This window comes from Odocoileus virginianus, chromosome 4 (genome assembly GCF_023699985.2).
Source record: "Odocoileus virginianus isolate 20LAN1187 ecotype Illinois chromosome 4, Ovbor_1.2, whole genome shotgun sequence".
Classification (NCBI taxonomy): Eukaryota; Metazoa; Chordata; class Mammalia; order Artiodactyla; family Cervidae; genus Odocoileus; species Odocoileus virginianus.
In genome coordinates, this window is record NC_069677.1 from 74,018,257 (window position 1) to 74,040,408 (window position 22,152).

The window sequence follows — 22,152 nt, forward strand, 5'->3', positions numbered from 1 at the left end:
GCACCAGGGAGCGGTCCACAGTGTGACCGCAAGGAAGCCAGCAGCTCTGTGCGAGCCGCCCTGAGTCACTGAGCAGGGCTGGGGTGGGCAGAGCTGACCAGCACCCACGCCTTTTCAGACTCCTGCATTTATGAACTAGACACGGGTACAAACGACAGACCTCTGCTTGTTCAGGCCCACCCACCAAAGAGGTAAGGAGGCTCTACCCCCTCCTTGACGCTGGAGACACAAAAATGAACAGGGCCTGGGTGAGGTCATATAAATCCACAAACAATCCTAAAATAAGGCAGAGACATCTCGGTGCCATTGGTGACCAACAGGCAGAAGGGGACGGGATTCAGAGGGTGACCAGATCCGGTGCCTATAAAACACTTAGCATAGAGCCTGCAGGAGAAGGCGCGGTCCATAAACACCAGCTGGTTGTATGGTTGTTATGTTAGCTGCTTGTCCTATGTGCTCATGAGGCTGAATTCTGGAAGACCACTGGTGGTGCCTGGCCTTCCACAGTAGGAGGAGCCCTTCTGAGCACTGACAGAAAACTATGGACTTTGCCTGATGGTGAGTATGTGTTCTTTTGTTCACTGAGAAAAATGCACAAGGACAAAAGCCTATACATTTAAAAACTCTTCTAAAGATGTGTGGATTTTATTAATCACAACAGCGTGTGCCCATCTTTAAAAATCATACCTCAGATCAATGTGATATGTAGGATCTATTTGGATTATAAATGTGAAGACTGGCCACCCCGTACAACCCAAGGGCTAGGAAGAGCTGCTTCCTACCACCAAGGGGAGCTTGACAGACCTCTAAAGTCTGATTGTGACCTGAGACCTCCCCCATTCACAGGAGCCCCCTGCTCAGTCACTTTCTTGCCCTTCCTTCAGCACTGCCAGCTGCCCAGACTAGCCCAGGTAGAGATGGGCCTCTGACTGGCCACCCTCTCGGGGCCTCCCTCCCCCACAGATTCCAGCAGGATGAACGGTCAAAGCTGCGGCCCTGGTGGTGATTCTGGGGAACCTGGGGTGGTCAGCAGAGCTGACAGCGGAAGACAGGGGCTCTGGCGAGTTTCTGGAAACAGAGACGGGGAGGAGACCTCCTGACGTGGCTTTAAAGCAAGATTCAGGGTCACCACTGAGGCCTCCTCCACTTAGGGGAGGGGATGGAGTGGGTCAGTGCTCCCACATCCTGCGTGTCTGACTTAGTGGGTGGGGGAGGCTCAGGGACGGCAGATGGAGTAGAGACTATAGCACTCACATCTCCAGGACCAACAACAACAGGGTTTCTCAACACTCTCATTCATAGTTTAGCCCATACACCAACAGTGTTTTCTCCTTATCTGGGTCAATCCTAAAATCTGGCTACTGAGCATCACTCTGGCCCTGTCTTTCATGCTTGATTTAACCCTCGATTTAACCACCTGATGGGGCAGGAAGTTGAGGCTGAGGGAGATTAAGTAACGTGTTCAAAGCCCCTCAGTAGAGAAGTATGTGCCACCCAGGCGTATCCAAACTGCACAGAGTTCCTGGCCACCCTGCACATACGAGGCAGGAGAAGAGGACAGGAAGTTGCCGCTACAGAAGGAATTATGTGCTTAGGGTTACCAGAACCCCCCCCTCTGGCAGTGTAGCACCACAGGACAATCTATTCCTAGAGCTGGTGGTCGTGACTGCTGAGGTTTTAAGGGACATTCCCTAATAAGCCTCTTCTGGCTCACGAGCACCCTGGTTCAACATGTGTTGAACACATTCCCCTCAAAGCCACATGTTGACACCCTAGCCCTAGCACCTCAGGATGGAACTGTGTGTTAGGGCCTTTGAAGAGCCGATTAAGGCAAAATGAAGCTGATGGGGTAGGTCCTGACCCAATCTGAATGGTGTCCTTATAAGAAAAGGAGCCCGGGACACAGATGCAAAGAATGCCCGCACACAGACAGGCAGTGAGAGGCCAGCTGCCTGCAAGCCAAGAAGGAAGGAGTCAGGGTACTCCAACCCCGCTGGCACCTAGATCTTGGGGTTCCAGCCTCCAAAACTGTGAGGTGATAACTTTCTGTGGTTTAACCCCCCAGCATATGGTACCTTGTGTGGCAGGCCCAACAGACTGATACCCATGTCTTACCTTAGAGATTCCTGAAAAATGAGCAGTGGAGACTGGGGCTTGTGTGCAGGGAGTTTATTTTGGGAAGTGGCCCTAGGGGACAGCCATGGGGGCCTGAGATGAGTGAAACAGGGAAAGTCAATCCTAGGGTGGGTTATGAACTGATCAGGGTGCAACTCAAATCTGCTGGGCGTCTCTGAGGAGCTGAACACCTCTTGCCGGCAGCTCCCCTTCCCACTGCCAGTGCTGCTCACCCACCTCCTCGCTCCTCCATGAGGCCCACCTGATTGAGTCAGAGAGGCTCTGGGCAGGGGCTGGCTGCTCACACCTGTACCCGGCTGGTGGCTGCCACAACAGCTGGGGTTAAAATTAAGGGCCCAGAGGATCCCTAGGGTGGAGCACAGATGTGCTCCATACAACCTGAGGCCCATGACCAAGGACAAGAACACTGTTCCCTTCTAGCAGCAGCATCAAGGGCAGCCCAGAGTTTTCAGAGAGGCCCCCAGCGGCCCCAGGGACAGGCCAGAGGTAGGAGACGGGTAGCTCAGCCTCCAGGGGGAAATTCTGCAGCCTCTAGAGGCAGAGGGCTTAATGCACCCTGGTCTTCAAAATACTCAGGGAAAGAAATTCCCTTGACTTTCCCACCATGAACATCCCTGAGGCTAAAATCCTCCAAGGTGGGAAGTATATAACTGACTGGAGTTCTTCTTCCTGCAAGTCTTTCAGTGGAAGTAAACATGTGCGTCCTTGCTGCAGCTCTTTCTAGTTGCCAGCATCCCTTGAAGGTATTTTCTCTCTAGGAGGACTGTTAGGGCCCTTTTTTCTTCAGACTTGAAAGCTTTGATACAATAAATGGATACTGCCATCATGGGTGCACAGGGATTTCACCTAGAGGATAATATTTCGCTGTCACAGTGAGAAGGGCACTCGAAGCAACTTTGTCCAGTCCCCTCATTTCACAGAAGGGGCAACGGAAGGAGTGAAGTGACTTGTCCAAGAACACAGCTGGCCGGGACATGGCGTGGATTACAGCCATCATTTCAAAGCAACTTTTCATTTGTATCATAAAACTGCTACACCACCACAATGCCCAAATGCCTCCTTCAACGTCCACTGTCATCTTCACTATGGAAATCACCTCTCCTCTTTGGCACAAAAGGTTAAGCAGTGAATGCAAAGGCTTACACTATCACAATTACTGCTCCAGGCCTTCAACCCAGGGCTCCCCTAACAGATGCAAATTTCCACTCCAGGCCCTTTGTGCTGGCCTGCTCACTCCCCTCCCCACAATCTGGGGCTACTGCCTCTTTGAATATAACTTGCATAGATTTGCATAATAGACTTTGCAGGCTCTAATTCCAAATATGTAGGCGAGACTATAACTAAAATCCTACTTGATGTGTTTTAAATGTAGAACCGATTTTTAAAGGATGCCAGAATAAGGACAAGTGTAGGGGGTGGGAACCAAAGATTGATGGGTGCTCAGATGTGGCAGGAAGGCCTCCTCCTCCCTGCAATTCCAGTGCCCAGTGATCCCAGGACCCAAGGGAAGGAAAGGCCTTCCTCCTTCCGTTTATTTGGTTGGCTGCCGACAGCCCATATTGGGCATGATACTTGCATCTGGTCAAGCCAAGGAGGGAATTGGTGAAGAGAGAAATGACTAATCTGTGCTGAATGCTTCCTGCATGCCACGTGCCATTTGAAGGGCTGAGCCTGTTCCTGACACATTTAATCTTCATAATAACCTGATGAGGCAGGTACTATCATTAGCTCCCCTTTGCAGCCGATGAAAAGCAGCACAGAGAGGCACAGGAAGCTGCCTCCTTCTACACAGCCTGAGATAGTGAGTTGTGATTTGAACCTGGCAGCCTGGCCCCAGAGTCCACACACTCAACCATGTTCACTCACCATTCCACTCTGCATATTCAAAAGCAATGGTTCAAAATCTTTTGGGAGTTGATTTTCTATTACTGATTTTTTGACCTTTCTTTCCTCTTGCTTGTTTTCTTCTAGCTCCATTTCAGGGCTCTGTATTAACATTTAGGTTTTTAACAAGCTAGTTAACTTTATTTTGCAATTTAGCTTCTGCATCTGATGTTTCAACAACAACAAAAAAAGAGAATCCATGCACACCAAGTTTGACCATCATGAAGTCTGTTTTCTACAGAAGAACAGGCTCTTCTCATTTCAAGACTATTGTCTTTTAATTGGACGGGGCGCTAGGGCTCCCTGGTGTCTAACTCCTTCACTGACAGATGAGAAGGCTGAGGCCCAGTGAAGTGGAATCCTCACTCTGGGCCACATACAATGAATCACCAGCCCACAGGGCTCTCTTCACATCACTGTGGGCCTGGTATTCTAGTGCTCCATCCTCTGGACTTCTTTTAGAAACAAAATCCTTTTGTTTTAAAGGTTAAAAAGCTTGTCATTCCTAAGAGCATGGTTTCTGTCCATGCTCAGAAATAACTGCGCATCACTGACTTTAGGGTGAGCTGGGTGACTGCTCTGAAGAGGTACTCATGCCTGTGACCTTGGGCTTCTTTATGAAAGGCAGATCTTTCTTTTTCATAAAGACAAAAAGGAGTTTGGGGTATGTATCTTTGCTGCTACTTCCTTCTCAGGCAGCCACTTTCCAAATGTTCCCTCCTATCAAGTCCTGCTGGTGACATGCTTCAGGTCACAGAACTTAAAGCACAGAGGGTTCTGCTTAGTTCTGAGAGACACCTGAGGCCATCACCTGGTGGGTTCCAGAACTGTCTGGGGATCACTGATTCAACAGTTGCACTGATCAGATCCATGACTCCACTGAGAATTAGTGCTCAGAGTACAATCTCTAGAACACATGTGAGCAAGAAAACAACATGAAGTGGGCCTGGGTGACCCAGATACTCCTATGGTCTCCAGCTAGCATGAATTCACTTCATGCTGCAACTCTGAAGCTGACAGATCACAGCGTTCTATAAAAAACATGTGTACTCACATGTGAGTACACACAAACACACAAGCTCCTCTCCTGGTAGCAGGAAATAAGGAAGAATGACAAATGTGAGAATTCCAATCATCTCCATGGTAATAAACAGTTAAGTCATTCATCTGAAGTCAAAATGGCCATCATGTAGCAGTGTCAGGATTTAAACACAGTTTCTCTGATCCTGGCTGCTTGAGACCCTAGGTACTGAGAAAGTTTTGACCCAGGAAAATGTCCTACTCTTTATGAAGACAGGCAATGATATAACAATAGTAGGAACTATGATGACCATACCTAAAAAACAAAAATTTCCCCCCAAGCAGAAACACTTGGCAACCACACCACCTTTTATCTTCAGTTTTTGCTTCTCTGCCTTAGTTACTCAGTTCATTTGGGGACAAGCATTTTCCAACTAGAACTCCTCTTGGGTTTTGAAGCCACTGTTAGAAGCCCCTCCTGTGTGCCTGTAACCACCATTCCTACCCCTGATCCAGCCCCCATCTCTCTAAATGGAAACACCCAGTGTCCTGTTTTATTATTATTATTTTTTATTTTATTTTTTCCCCATTTATTTTTATTAGTTGGAGGCGAATTACTTTACAATATTCCAGTGTCCTGTTTTAAACACTCACTGTCTGAACTCTAAGCTGCCAGAGTGCAGAGACTGTGTCTGCATCAATGATATTTCCCCATATCTAGTCCAGTACCTTAGCCACAACAAATCTTTGCTGAAGAATAAGAAACTCTCCTAAATATCCAAAATATAAGAACTTATACAACTCAATTAGCAAAAAACTCCAAATAATCCGATTAAAAAAATGCTTGGAGGGTCTGAATAGACATTTTTCCAGAGAAAAACATTCAGATGGCCAACAGGTATGTGAATAGGCACTCAGTATCACTAATCATCAGAGAAACACAAATCAAAATCACAATAAAAAAACAAACAAATGAAATATCTCTTCACACTCATTAGAATGACTATAATCAAAAGGATAAGAGTTAACAAGTGTTGTGAGGATGTGGAAAAAAGGCAATCTTTGTGCACTGTTGGTGGGGATGTAAACTGGTATATCCAACATGGAAAATAGGATGGAGTTTTCTCAAAATATTAAAATAGAACTAATATATTATCTAGCAATTCCACTTCTGAGTACATATCTGAAGGAAACAAAAATCACTATCTTGAAGAGATATTTGCACCTCCAAGTTCACTGCAGCATTATTTACAATAACCAAGATATGAAAACAACCGAAGTGTCTACTGATGCATGAATGGATAAAGGAAGTGTGGTATTACACACACACACACACACACACACACACACATATGATTACTCAGCCACAAAAAGAAGTAAATGCTGCTATTTGCAACAATATGGATGGACCTTGAGGGCATTATGCTAACCGAAATAAGTCAGACAGAGAAAGACCAGTACCATATGATCTCACTTATGTGTGGAATCTAAAATAAAAATCAGGGCTTTCCTGGTGGCTCAATGGTAAAGAATCTGCCTGCCAATGCAGGAGACACAGGTTTGATTCCTGGTCCAGTAAAATCCCACATGCAGCTAATCCTTTGTGCTACAACTGTTGAGTCTATGCTCTAGAGCCTGGGAGCCATAATTACTGAGCCCATGCATCACAACTAGAGAGTATCCCCTGCTCACCACAAACTAGGAAAAGGCCTGTTCATCAACGCAGACCCAGCACAGCCAAAAATAAATAACTAAATAAAATTATAATAAAATAAAAATCAAACTCATAGAAATACAGAACACATTGGTGATTACCATAGGTGGGGAACAGAGCACAGGGGAAATGGGGTAAGGTAGTCAAAATTTCAGTTATAATAAATAAATTTTGGGTGTAATGTATAGCATAGTGTCTATAGTTCATAATCCCTGGAGAAGGGAATGGCTACCCACGCCAGTATTCTTTCCTGGAAAGTCTCACAGACAGAGGAGGCTGGAGGGCTACAGTACCTATTGTGCATTTGAAAGTTGCTAAGAGAGTAAATCTTACATGTTCAGTACAGTTCAGTAGCTCAGCTGTGTCTGACTCTTTGTGACTCCATGGACGGCAGCATGCCAGGCTTCCTGTTCATCACCGACTTCCGGACCTTTCTCAAACTCATGTCCATCACCTCGGTGATGCCATCCAACCATCTCATCCTCTGTTGTCCCCTTCTCCTCCTGCCTTCAGTCTTTCCCAGCATCAGGGTCTTTCCCAATGAGTCAATTCTTTGCATTAGGTGCCCAAAGTATTGGAGTTTCAGCTTCAGCATCAGTCCTTCCAATGAATATTCAGGACTGATTTCTTTTAGGATTGACTGGTTGGATCTCCATGCAGTCCAAGACACTCCCAAGAGTCTTCTCCAACACCACAATTCAAAAGCATCAATTCTTCAGCACTCAGCTTTCTTTATAGTCCAATTCTCACATCCATACATGACTACTGCAAAAACCATATCCTTGACTAGACAAACCTTTGTTGATAAAGTAATGTCTCTGCTTTTTAATATGCTGTCTAGGTTGGTCATAGCTTTTCTTCCAAGGAGCAAGTATCTTTTAATTTCATGGCTGCAGTAACCATCTGCAGTGATTTTGGAGCCCCCCAAAGTAAAGTCAGCCACTGTTTCCCCATCTATTTGCCATGAAGTGATGGAACTGGATGCCATGATCTTAGTTTTCTGAATGTTGAGCTTTAAGCCAACTTTTCACTTTCATCAAGAGGCTCTTTAGTTCTTCTTTGCTTTCTGCCATAAGGGTGTCATCTGCGTATCTGAGGTTATTGATATTTCTCCCGGCAATCTTGATTCCAGCTTGTGCTTCATCCAGCTTGGCATTTCACATGATGTACTCTGCATATAAGTTAAATAAGCAGGGTGACAATATACAACTTTGATGTACTCCTTTCCCGATCTGGAATGAATCTGTTGTTCCATGTCTGGTTCTAACTGCTGCTTCTTGACTTGCCTACAGATTTCTCAGGAGGCAGGTCAGATGGTCTGATATTCCCATCTCTTTAAGAATTTTCCAGATTGTTGCGATCCACACAGTCAAAAGCTTTGGCTTAGTCAATAAAGCAAAAGAAGATTTTTTATGGAACTTTCTTGCTTTTTTGATGATCCAATGGATGTTCTCCATTTGATGTCTGGTACCTCTGCCTTTTCTAAATCCAGCTTGAATATCTGGAATTTCTTGGTTCATGTACTGTTGAAGCCTGGCTTGGAGAATTTTCAGCATTTCTTTGCTAGCATATGAGATGAGTGCAATTGTGTGGTAGTTTGTACATTCTTTGGCATTGCCTTTCTTTGGAATTGGAATGAAAACTGACATTTTCCAGTCCTGTTGCCACTGCTGAGTTTTCCAGATTTGCTGGCATATTGAGTGCACTTTCACAGTATCATCTTTTAGGATTTGAAATAGCTCAACTGGAATTCTATCACCTCCTCTAGCTTTGTTCATAGTGATGTGTCCTAAGGCCCACTTGACTTCACATTCTAGGATGTCTGGCTCTAGGTTAGTGATCATATCATCGTGGTTATCTGGGTCATGAAGATCTTTTTTGTATAGTTTTTCTGTGTATTCTTGCCACCTCTTCTTAATATCTTCTGCTTCTGTTAGGTTCATACCATTTCTGTCCTTTATTGTGCTCATTTTTGCAAGAAGTGTTCCCTTGGTATCTGTAATTTTCTTGAAGACATCTCTAGTCTTTCCCATTCTATTATTTTCCTCTATTTCTCTGCATTGATCACTGAGGAAGGCTTTCTTATTTCTTCTTGCTATTCTTTGGAACTCTGCATTCAAATGGGTATATCTTTCCTTTTCTCCTTTGCCTTTATCATCTCTTCTTTTCTCAGCTATTTGTAAGGCCTCCTCAGACAACCATTTTGCCTTTTCTTGGGGATGGTCTTGATCACTGCCTCCTATACAATGTCACAAACCGCCATCCTAGTTCTTCAGGCACTCTGTCTGTCAGATCTAACCCCTTGAGTCTGTCTGTCACTGCCACTGTATAATCACAAGGGATTTGATTTATTGATGCTTTTGAACTGTGGTGTTGGAGAAGACTCTTGAGAGTCCCTTGGACTGCAAGGAAATCCAACCAGTCCATCCTAAAGGAGATCAGTCCTGGGTGTTCATTGGAAGGACTGATGTTGAAGCTGAAACCCCAATCCTTTGGCCACCTGATGTGAAGAGCTGACTTATTGGAAAAGACCCTGATGCTGGGAAAGATTGATGGCAGGAGGAGAAGGGGATGACAGAGGATGAGATGGTTGGATGGCATCACCAACTCTAAACATCACCAACTCTAAACAACCACCATCCAAACATGGGCTTGGGTGGACTCTGGAAGTTGGTGATAGACAGGGAGGCCTGGTGTGCTGCAGTTCATTGGGTCACAAAGAGTTGGACACAACTGAGTGATTGAACTGATACCCGAATGATCTAGTGGTTTTCCCTACTTTTTCAATTTAAGTCTGAATTTTGCAATAAGGAGTTCATGATCTGAGCCACAGTCAGCTCCTGGTCTTGTTTTTGCTGTCTGTATAGAGCTTCTTCATCTTTGGCTGCAAAGAATATAATCAATCTGATTTCAGTGTTGACCATCTGGTGATTTCCATGTGTAGAGTCTTCTCTTGTGTTGTTGGAAGAGGGTGTTTGCTATGACCAATGCGTTCTCTTGACAAAACTCTGTTCACCTTTGACTTGCTTCATTTTGTACTCCAAGGCCAAATTTGCCTGTTACTCTAGGTAGCTCTTGACTTTCTACTTTTGCATTACAGTCTCCTATAAGGATGAGGACATCCTTATAGAACTAACTAGGTGTTAGTTCTAGAAGGTCATGTAGGTCTCCACAAACCATTCAACTTCAGCTTCTTCAGCATTACTGGCCGGGGCATAGACTTGGATTACAGTAATACTGAATGGTTTGCCTTGGAAATGAACAGAGATCATTCTATTGTTTTTGAGATTTCATCCAGGTATGACATTTTGGACTCTTTTGTTGACTGATGGCTACTCCACTTCTTCTATGGGATTCTTGCCCAAGTAGTAGATATAATGGTCATCTGAGTTAAATTCACCTATTCCAATCCATTCTAGTTCACTGATTCCTAAAATGTCAATGTTCACTCTTGCCATCTCCTGTTTGACCACTTCCAATTTGCCTTGATTCATGGAGCTAACATTTCAGGTTCCTATGCAATATTGCTCTTTATAGTATTGGACTTTACTTCCACCACCTGTCACATCCACACTGGAGTGTTGTTTTTGCTTTGGCTCTGTCTCTTCATTCTTTCTGGAGTTATTTCTCCACTCTTCTCCAGTAGCATATTGGGCACCTACTGACCTAGAGAGTTCATCTTTCAGTGTCATACCTTTTTGCCTTTTCATACTGTTCATAGTGTTCTCATTGCAAGTATACTGAAGTGGATTGCCATTCCCTTCTCCAGTGAACTACATTTTGTCAGAACCCTCCGCCATCACCTGTCCATCTTGGGTGGCCCTACACGGCATAGCTCATAGTTTCATTGAGCTAGACAAGGCTGTGGTCCATGTGATCAGTTCGGTTAGTTTTCTGTGATTTTAGTTTTCATTCTTTCTGCCCTCTGATGGATAAGGATAAGAGGCTGATGGAAGCTTACTGATGGGAGAGTCTGACTGATGGGGAAACTGGGTCTTGTTCTGATGGGCGGGGCCATGTTCAGTAAATCTTTAATCCAATTTTCTGTTGATGCAGGTTATAAGTCACTTTACATGTGTGCATTTTCATAAGTGTGATGGGGATTATAAGTCACTTTACATGTGTACATTTTCATAAATGTTACATGTGTGCATTTCATAAATATTCTCATCATGTAAAAAAAATTATGTGTTTTCACTCACTTTCTCTTTCAAGAGACTAAATCTTAAAAGTTCTCTTCATATAAAAAACTTGTAACTATGTGGGGTGATTGATGTTCACTAAACTTATTGCAGTAATCATTTCACAATATATTCACATATCAAATTATTATGATGTAATACAATGTTATATGTCAATTATATTGAAATAAAACTGGGAAAAAAGAAAACTCTTCTAAATCAATCACTAACCAGCTTTTATTTTCCAAAAATAACCACTGTAACACAGCCCAACCACCTTACTCTTCCTAAATGTGACTTCAGCACTCCTACTGAAAGGTGAAGTCTGTGTTCCATTCCCTGGAATCTGGGTGGGTTTGTGACTATGGCTGAAGCGATGCTATATGATTTCTGAGGCCAGGTCCTAAAAGATGGTAGTGCTTCCTCCAAGTCCTTACTCTTGGGTATTCCTCTCAGAAGTCAGCCACCATGCTATAAGGAAGCCTGAGCAGTCCATGAAGGGCCCCATCTGGAAAGGGTTTGAGTCCCTGGCCTTCAGTCCCAGCTTGAACTTCTAGATGAAGTCAGCACTGACTGCTAGTCAGGGGAGTGAGCCATCCTCAACCCTATGTGGGCTACCCGAGCTGAGTCTAGGTGGAGCAGAGACAGGTGATGCCCCAAACTAGATTTATGAGCAAAATGGATGATTAATGTTGAAGTTTTGAGGCAGTTTGTTAGGCAGTAATAGTAACTTGAATACCATCTTTGTAGAAGTGAAATTAAAGTTCTCTCATTTAAAAAACCCTGGATTTAAACATCAGGGGTTTTAAGTGCTGGGGCTCAACAGGCTGATCTTGTCTTGGGTCCCTTACTTTTGTTTCCTGCCCAGATACAAGCAAAGGGAAATAGCTCACTTCTGGGCTCCTTCTTCAGCATCATGATTTTTCTAATCTACAGTTACAATTCTCCCCTGCCCCCAGAGAAGGGAATGGCTACCCACTCCAGTATTCTTGCCTGGAGAACATGATGGACAGAGAAGCCTGGCAGGCTATAGTCCATGCGATTGCAGAGTCAGACACGACTGAGTGACTAACACTTTAACGTAACATCAAAGAAAGGAAGGAACAAATGCGTACTAACAGGGGCATGAAGTTCCTGGCATCTAGGGACTTTGTGGACCAGGGTACAGACGGAATGAGGTGGAGGCTAGCATAAGGTGACCACACGTTGAAGACATGAGTTCAAAGAGTATATGTATGTATATATGGTGCCTACATATTGAAGACATACATGACCATTTGCTTCAAGGAGCTGTCATTCTGGAAGGGAAGAGAATCATCTGTGACAGGGGAACAAACCTACACATCAAAGATATTTTCTCAAAAACTTTCTCCAAACAACAGGAGTCAAAATTAGAGGAATGAAAAGGTCAACTCAGTTTCTAATAAAATAACAGGATTATTAATATTCAGGAAACATCTCGCTGACATCATGAGAAAGAACACAAATGCATCAGTCCAGACTGCTTTGTACTCTCCTAAACTAAAAGCAAAAGACTCTTAAAAATGTTCCATGCTTTACAGTAGAGAACCTGACAGACACTACCTCAGCCAGGTGATCAAGTTCATGGTGATAGTATGCACCCTAGATATGAAGACAGCACTTTACCTCTGTAGCTGTCATTTCCCAAACCTATATCCCCAGTCTAATGATAAGAAAAACATCTGAAAATCCCAAATGAGGGACATGCCACAAAACATCCGACCAGTACTCCTCACTAAGGTCATCAAAAACAAGGAAAGTCTGAGAAACTCACAGCCGAAAGGTGTCTAAGGAGACACGACAGCTAAACGTAATGTGGAATCCTGGCTGGGTTGCTGGAACAGAAGAAGGACACTGGGGGAAAATGAAGGAGCTGTGAGTAAAAGTTTGGACTTCAATTAATAATAATGTATCAATACTGACTCACTAATTGTGTACAAAGATGTACACCGGCATTGTAAGACACTGATTATAGTGGGAACTGGCTGCAGGCTATATAGAATCTCTCTGCTTTACTCTGCAATTTTTCTGTAAGTTCAAAGTACTCTGGGACTTCCCTGATGGTTCAGTGGATAAGAATCCATCAGCCAATGCAGGGGACATGGGTGTGATCCCTGGTCCAGGAAGATTCCATATGCCGCAGAGCAACTAGGCCTATGTACCACAACTACTAAGCCTGTGCTCTAGAGCCCGTACTCCGCAACAAGAGAAGCTATTGCAATGAGAAGCCTGAATACTGCAACAAAGAGTAGCCCTGGCTCATTGCAACTAGAGAAAAGTCTGCACACAGCAATGAAGAGCCAGTACAGCCAAAAATAAATAAATAAAAATTATGAAAAAAAAAAAAAACAACAAAAACCCAAAACAAAAATCTAGCCTGATATTTAAAAAAAAGTTCCACGGAGGTAAGACAGCAGGGACATGTGAGAGTGTGTCCTGGAAGGAAAGTTAGCTGAAGGGAGGTGTGCAGGCAACTTTCCCAGAGCCTTGGTATTAGATCATGTGTCCACAGACGCATTCTGGAGCCCACTTACAGAGGGGAGTGACTATCGTCACATCTATCTATCTATCTATCCATCCCCTCTGCTTCTCACCATTTAAAGTGTTTTCATACAGAGTGTGGAGTTTGGAGGGGAAATGGTCAGGGAGACTAACAATCTGAACACATAGTTTTTTTTAACCTGTTCAAATTTCCACTGAGGGATCAGTTTATATACATGCTACATGTGTCATATAAACACTCTTGACCAAGGACGCAGGCTGCATGGAAACCAAAGCTTATGTCTCATTAGCACGGGGCTACATTGCCCTGCTGTCTAAACATGCAAACTGTATGAGGTACTGGATATGGTTATACAACCAATCAAAGTTTCTGCCCATATCCCTTTCCTGCTTGGATCCCTCTCCAAAAACCCAACCTCACTGTCACCTTATCTTGACAAGATCATGGTTCTTCAATTTGTCCATTTGGAATTGGTGGCTCCCTGTCCAGCACTCACAAGGCAATTTGCTCCCATGCACACATGGCCCTTTTCCCCACAGAACCCTTCAGCCGAGGGTGTCATGGGAGGGCAGGGATGGACCTGCAGTCAGTGGAATTTAGGTCCATCCTGGCTCTGGAAGGTCCTAATAGTGGGACCTTAGGCAGATGAGTTCAGCTTTGATTTCCTTCTTGTACGTAAGGAATATCATGCCTAACTTTAGTGTGCTTTCAGGGATGAGAACACGACACAGAGGCACAGAGGCCCCACTGAGGCCTGGATGCAACAGGTGAAAACTGTTGTTTTATCTTCTGCTACATTTGGGTCAGTCTCCTAGGGCCGTGAGCTTATTCAGTATCTTGAACCCCAGAACTTAGTTCACTGACTTGTACTAGGGGCACAATAATGTTTTCTGTAAAAGATGAGAGGGTAAAAGAAAACTTAGAGGATTCCAATCATTTAAGGTATTTGCAGACGAATGTTTGCCACAAATTATAGATGTTTATTTTGAGGACAATGTTAACAGAAGAAAACAGTAAACAATATGAGTCCTGAGATGTGGCATTATGGTTGTGTGTGTGTGTGTGTGTGTGTACATGCACACATATCTTGTTTTCACTTTGCTTATCTTAATGATTAACATTAATAGGTTCAAATGGACACACAACATATAAGACAGGAGGCAGAAGAAGGCTGAGATGCATGGAACAAGCTTCCTACAGATTCTCCCGAGACCCCCTCCCACTGCTGCACCCACCACTGCTAGTTCTATTCCTCATCCCCTAAGCAAATCAGCCTTCATGCCTTTCCAAAGTTCTAACTGGTGATATCTTTTTTGCCTTTTCATACTGTTCATGGGGTTCTCAAGGCAAGAATACTGAAATGGTTTGCAATTCCCTTCTTCAGGACCATGTTTTGTCAGAACTCTCCCTAGTGATCCGTCCGTCTTGGGTGGCTCATAGTTTCACTGAGTTAGATAAGGCTGTGGTCCATGTGATTAGCTTGATTAGTTTTCTGTGACTGTGGTTTACATTCTGTCAGCCCTCTGATAGATAAGGATAAGAGGCTTATGGAAGCTTCCTGATGGGAGAAACAGACTGTGGGGAAAACTGGGTCTTGTTCTGATGGGTGGGGCCATGCTCAGTAAATCTTTAATCCAATTTAGGGCTACGTTCCCTCCCTGTTGTTTGACCTGAGACCAAACTATGGTGGAGGTAATGAAGATAATGGCAACCTCCTTTAAAAGGTCCCATGCACCCACTGCCACACTCAGTGCCCCTGACCCGGAAGCAGGCCACCAATGACCCATGACTCCACTGGAGACTCCTGGACACTCACAGGCAAGTCTGGGTCAGTCTCTTGTGGGGTCACTGCTCCTTCCTTCTGGGTCCTGGTGTGCACAAGGTTTTGTTTGTGCCCTCCAAGAGTCTGTTTCCCCAATCCTGTGGAAGCTCTGTAATAAAATCCCACTGGCCTCCAAAGTCAAATTCTCTGGGGATTCTCAGTCCCTTTGCCAGATCCCCAGGTTGGGAAATCTGTTGTGGGTCCTAGAACTTTCTTAACAGTGTGAGAATTTCTTTGGTATAATTGTTCTGCAGTTTGTGGGTCATCTGCTTGGTGGCTCTATGGTGGGGTTAATGGCAACCTCCTCCAAGAGGGCTTATGCCACAGGTTGTGTGAACCAGGTGGCTGCACCCAGAGCCCCTATCCCTGCAGCAGGCCGCTGCTGACCCATATCTCACATGCTAGCAAGATAATGCTCAAAATTTTCCAAGTCAGGCTTCAACAGTACATGAACTGTGAACTTACAGATGTTCAAGCTGGATTTAGAAAAGGCTGAGGAGCCAGAGATCAAATTGCCAACATCCGCTGGATCATAGAAAAAGGAAGAGGATTCCACAAAAACATCTACTTCTGCTTTACTGATTACACCAACGTCTTTGACTGTGTAGATCACAACAAACTGTGGAAAATTCTTAAAGAGATGGGGATAGCAGACCACCTTACCTGCCTCCTGAGAAATCTGTATGCAGGTTAAGAAGCAACACTTAGAACTGGACATGGAACAACAGACTTGTTCCAAATTGGGACAGGAGTACGTCAAGGCTGTATATTGTCACCCTGATTATTTAACTTATATGCAGAGTACATCATGCAAAATGCTGGGCTGGAGGAAGCTGGAGTCAAGATTTTCTGGGAGAAATATCAATAACCTCAGATATGCAGATGGCACCACCCTTATGGCAGAAAGTGAAGAGGAATGAAAAAGTCTCTTGATGAAAGTGAAAGAGGAGAGTGAAAAAGCTGGCTCAAAACTCAACATTCAGAAAACTAAGATCATGGCATCAAGTTCCATCACTTCATGGCAAATAGATGGAGAAACAATGATAACAGTGACAGACTATTTTCCTTGGCTCCCAAATCACTGCAGATGGTGACTACAGCCATGAAATTAAAGGATGCTTGCTCCTTGGAAGACAAGCTATGACCAACCTAGACAGCATATTAAAAGGAAGAGACATTACTTTGCTGACAAAGGTCTGTCTAGTCAAAGCTATGATTTTTCCAGTATTCATGTATGGATATGGATGTGAGAGTTGGACTATAAAGAAAGCTGAGAATGATGACCCTATAAGTGAGGCAGCAAAAGAGACACAGATATAAAGAACAGACTTTTGGACTCTGTGGGAGAAGGTGAGGGTGGGATGATTTGAGAGAATAGCGTTGAAACATGTATATTACCATATGTGAAATAGATCACCAGTCCAAGTTCAATGCATGAAATAGGGCACTCAAAGTGGGTGCACTGGGACAACCCAAAGGGATGGGATGGGGACGGAGGTGAGAGGGGGGTTTGGGATGGGGTACACATGTATACCTGTGGCTGATTCATGTCAATGTATGGCGAAAACCACCATAATATATTTTAAAAAAAGAAAGAAAGAAAGCTGAGTGCTGAAGAATTGAAGCTTTCAAACTGTGGTGTTAGAGAAGACTCTTGAGAGTTCCTTGAACTGCAAGGAGATCAAACCAGTCAATCCTAAAAGAAATCAGTCCTGAATATTCATTGGAAGGACTGATGCTGAAGCTGAAGCTCCAATACTTTGGCCACCTGATGCGAAGGACTGACTCGTTGGAAAAGACGTTGATGCTGGGCAAGATTGAAGGTAGAGGAAAAGAGGACATCAGAGGATGAGATGGTTGGATGTCATCACTGACTCGATGGACATGAGTTTGAGTAAGCTCTGGGAGTTGGTGATGGACAGGGAAGCCTGGCATGCTGCAGTCCATGGGGTGACGAAGAGTCATACACAACTGAATGACTGAACTGAACTGGTGATATGAGAGTGTTTGCCAGGACTTGGGGATTTACAGACAAGTGCCAGCTTTGGCTTGCTGACTCAAGGTGCATCCTCTTGGGAGGGTTGGATGAGAGCAGGAAGGAAGAAGGACAAACAGGAGGATTTGTGTTTGGTGGTGTTGGCAAGGCAGCCCGTGGGGGGTTCAATGTGTCCTAGAAGCTATGGTGCTCTGAACCTGTGGCTCCTACAAACCCAATAAAAGGACTCCCCAAGAATCTGCAGCCCCACAGCCTGAGGTCTGGTCCAGTGAGCACCTCAGCAACTATAACAGGATCTCTCAACTCCAGAGGAGCCCTGGGGAGTTCTGAGACCTGCCTGAAGAGGCTGAAGTACCTGCTTGAGCACAGAGGCATCTGTCTATCCTCAGTTCATGTGTCTGTGCTAAGTCACTTCAGTTGTGTCTGACTCTTTGCAACCCTATGGACTGTAGCCTGCCAGGCCTCCACTGTCCATGTGATTCTCCAAGCAATAATACTGGAGTGGGTTGCCATTTCCTCCTCCAGGGGATCTTTCTGACCCAGGGATTGAACCCGTGTCTCCTGTGTGTCCTGCAGCCCAGGAGGGTTCTTTACCATTAGTGGCACCTGGGAAGCCCAGCCCCAGCTCAGAACTCTCCAAAGCCAGGAGGAGAAGAAAAAGAGTTCTGGCCTGATCACATCTGGGAGTCACTTACCTAAAAAGGGCATTGGTTCTTTTGACCTGACATCTTCTAGGGCTTGCTGACAGTCTAGTGTCATCTCTCAGCACCTGCTCCTCCTCTCAAAAGAGTTTGCCAAGGAGAGAAGGGAAGAGCGGGATGGAGGATGCTGGCAGGGATATAGCAGGGCCAGTGGGAAGGTGCCTGGGGGAGCGGTGGGCAGGCGGGTGACAGAGAACTGACTGACGTCAAGATTGGTGTCTGCCCTCTGTGGCACTGGCTGCATGGCTCCTGGGCTCGAGGCTGCTTGGTATTCTGGCCCGGCTCCTGTTGGGCAGGCTGCAGGCTGGTTGGCACTACTCTCTTTGATTGCCAAAGGTTCACTGCCTATTTCAGTTTGCCTGGAACAAAAAGGCTCATGCAACACAGCTGTGCATCCTTGTGAAACTGTCTAATTTGCCATTTCAAGGCAGGATACCCACACTCCAAGGTATAATTAGGCTTTGGGCATGAGTTAGATTTCACAATTGAATTCTGAAAGTCAGCTCTCCAGGCTGTGTGTGCTTGGTGATGAAAGCTTCCATCCTACCTCGTCCCTCCTTCTCTCCAACATCTCCATTTATTGAGCACCTACTATGTGCCAGGCACTAACTCTACTAAGAAATTTTTATGTCATCTTACTCAATCTTCACAAAACCCTCTGAGATAAGAAAGAACAAGTCTCAACCCATGTTCTACATAATAAGGGTACTCACCCTTCACCTCTTTATTATTCTCTTTTGGAATAAAGGTCTGTGGATATAGGTAACTAAATAATTCAACGTGGACTTGGATGTAGTTTTTTGGAGGAAAAAACAATAAAAACACCTGGTCTACATCGAGCCAACTGTTCTGATGAGAATACAGAACAAAGAGGGAACAACAGAAGGTAGGCTGTAAGGCAGGACTATTTTGGATGGAGCACATTTTACATGCTGTGGTTTGCAGGGAACCCACAAAAGCTGGAGGAACCCAAGAAGGTTTCCTAGAGGAAAATCCACTGCCTCTTACTATCATTCCACCATTTACCCATTTCTTCAATCACATGTTCGACAAACATCTACTGAGGGCTGAGTGTGGCTTTTGCTTCTTGGATAAACTGGCATCCTGATCTCAGCCACGGAGATGGTTGCCATTACCTCATTCCCCACTATGGCTAATAAAATGCATCTTGGCAGAGAAAATTCCTACAGTTTCTGAAAAGGTTAGTTTATTTATGGGTAGGAAATGCTTTATAGTGTGCTAATGTTCACTATTATGCATATGTATGTATGGACATACATGTATTAGGTATGTTAACTATAATGTAAGACACATATTTATTAAGTATTATTATATTTGTACTTCTCTCCTGATACATACTCATAAAACCTTTTGTGAGGTAGGTATCATTTCCTAAAACTGATGTTCACAGAGGTTAAAGGACTTACTCAGGGTCACAAAATTCAAGGGGGGACCCATGATATGCATGTATATTTCTGTTTTTCTCTACCTTCCTTCTTTTCTATTTTCAGTGGACATTGCCAGCTGCAAAAGCCCTTTAGTGATAACATTTGATTACTCCCAGTGAGCTCACCATCTGGCAAAGGACTCCTAACTTCAGTAGGTCTTAGAGAAGATAAGTGGGTGACTATGCAGAATCAGACTCTCAAAGGCTGTTCCATTCGGTACAGCTCTACTCCAGGCACAGTCCAAACTCTGCCTCTGACCTGAACCCAAAATATAAGATCAGGATCAAAACTGAGGCACATCTCTGAAAGGCTCTGATCCCCAGGTCAATCTAGGGGTGGTGTGGGGACCACCATCAAAACTCCCCTTGGGGCTGCCATTTTTGTAGACAGCCTGCTTAGAAGTATAAAGGTAGTTGCCCCTCTCTCCTAGGCAGGGAGAATGGGAGACAGTTTCTTTTCTTTCTTTATAAGAAATATTTATTTATTTGGCTGCATCAGATCTTAGTTGCAGAACCCAAGATCTTCATTGCATCATGCGGGATCTTTCATTACAGTGTATGAACTCTCTAGTTGGGCTTGGGATCAGTAGTTGCAGCTCGTGGGCTTTGTTGCTCTGTGGCATGTAGGATCTTAGCTCCTTGACTAGGAACTCAGGTTCAATTCCTAGGCAGGGATTGAACTGACTAGGTGGATTCTTAACCAATGGACCACCAAGGAAGTCCTGAGATGTTTTCTTGTCACTGAAATGTCCTTAGCTGTTTTCCCCTCACTCCAGACACTGCAGTCAACATGTCAGGTACCCAAGGCACAGAGGTAAATGTGGCCTCCAAATGTGGTTCAGATTTCGTGTAGAATCTAGAACACAGTGTTTAAATACTACAGATCAAGGAACAGCACACTTCGTAATAAAGGGTGTTTAACTTCTATTTTTCATCTCTCTGTCCTCTTTCCTGGAGAGGTATAGAGAGAACACAGACACTGGAATCAGAAAGAAAGTGAAGTCACTCAGTTGTGTCCAACTCTTTGCAACCCCATGGATTGTAGCCTACTAGGATCCTCTGTCCATGGGATTTTCCAGGCAAGAACACTGGAGTGGGTTGCCATTTCCTTCTCCAGGGGATCTTCCCGACCCAGGGATTGAACCCAGGTCTCCTGCGTTGCAGACAGTGTTGCCATCTGAGTTACCAGGGAAGTCAGGAACAAGAGAGAACTAGGTGTAAATTCACTCACTAATTGCATGGCCTTGCATGAATTTCCCACACAAACTGGCTATGTTGGGATTCTATCCTGTGATTTCCATTCACCCATGGTGATATCTTGTTGGTTCTTTGGATTTTTCACTGAATCAGTGTAGTGAACACTGTGGTGCACTACAGATTCCTCCTTCTGCCCTCCAGCAAGGAGGTCTTCATGCTATTACTGCTAGAAGTGTTGGCATCTGAAGATATGCAGCCAAGTTTCTCTTCAGGAAATGCTCTCAGGTCAAGGTGACATCTCCTTTCTGGGAAACCTGCATCCAGTGACCGGTTCATGTGGGGTTACAAGGACTGGTCTCCTACCTCAATTTGGGAGGACCACCCCAGCCCCTGAGGTCTCCATAGGGTCTTTCTGAGGCCTCACAGCTCAGCTTCTTCCCAAACCCTTTGCTGCAAGTGTTGTATGCAAATCTGTAGCTCACGATCTACTTCCTGGGATTGAGGTCTGCAGTAAACAGCACCCAATCAGTGCTGATGAGGATTCTTCCTTCTTATCATTCCTTTCCTATGTCTTACTCCACCACATTCTTTCCATTTCACCTAACATCACTTTAAATTCACCAACTCTGGGTAGCCTCTCTCAGTGTAACCCTTCCTGGTTCCAGTCACTGAAACTGTGAATGCCACTATAAATAACAGTATGTAAGACCTTTATTCTTGTCTTTGTGTATTTTCTCACATCTTTCTATTAGCCTGGAAGCAGCTTGAGAATAGACAATTTCAAATTTAATTTTAAAATATCTCCTTTCACCCACTCACATACAGTGGTGGTCTGAGGTTACCTGATCCTGTTGGTTGAATGTCGGACAAAACCATCCTCTCCATCTCATTAAGTCATTCAGCACACATTTACTGGGTGTTCTATCTGAGCTAACTGTGGTCTTTGCTTCAGTTCAGTTCAGTTCAGTCGCTCAGTCGTGTCCAACTCTTTGAGACCCCATGAATTGCAGCACGCCAGGCCTCCCTGTCCATCACCAACTCCTGGAGTCTACCCAAACCCATGTCCACTGAGTCAGTGATGCCATCCAACCATCTCATCCTCTGTCGTCCCCTTCTCCTCCTGCCCCCAATCCCTCCCAGCATTAGAGTCTTTTCCAATGAGCCAATTCTTCGCATGAGGTGGCCAAAGTATTGGAGTTTCAGCTTCAACATCAGTCCTTCCAATGAATACCCAGGACTGATCTTCTTTAGGATGGACAAGTTGGATACTCTTGCAGTCCAAGGGACTCTCAAGGGTCTTTGCTTGGGGACCCACAAAGACAGTGATTTCTCCCTACCCTCCAGGGAGTTGTGGTTGAGCATGAGGGCCTTGTGGAAATGTGGCTGACCCTGAAGCCAGATGCCAAGCTCCAGCCCCCTTGCCCCCAATTTCTGGCTCAGGGGCCCTGGGCAAGTTACCTAAAGCTCTCTGGGCCTTAGTTTCCTCACCTGTAAAATGAGATTAATAACACTGTTTAGCCTCTATGGTTA

The 22,152-nt window shown here is 44.6% G+C and overlaps 1 protein-coding gene across 7 annotated transcripts in view; it reads right to left on the reverse strand.

The window, feature by feature from the left end:
• Positions 1-22,152, reverse strand: part of TMEM108 (transmembrane protein 108) — a 432,137-nt gene that overhangs the window by 17,786 nt on the left and 392,199 nt on the right. The window lies entirely within an intron of this gene.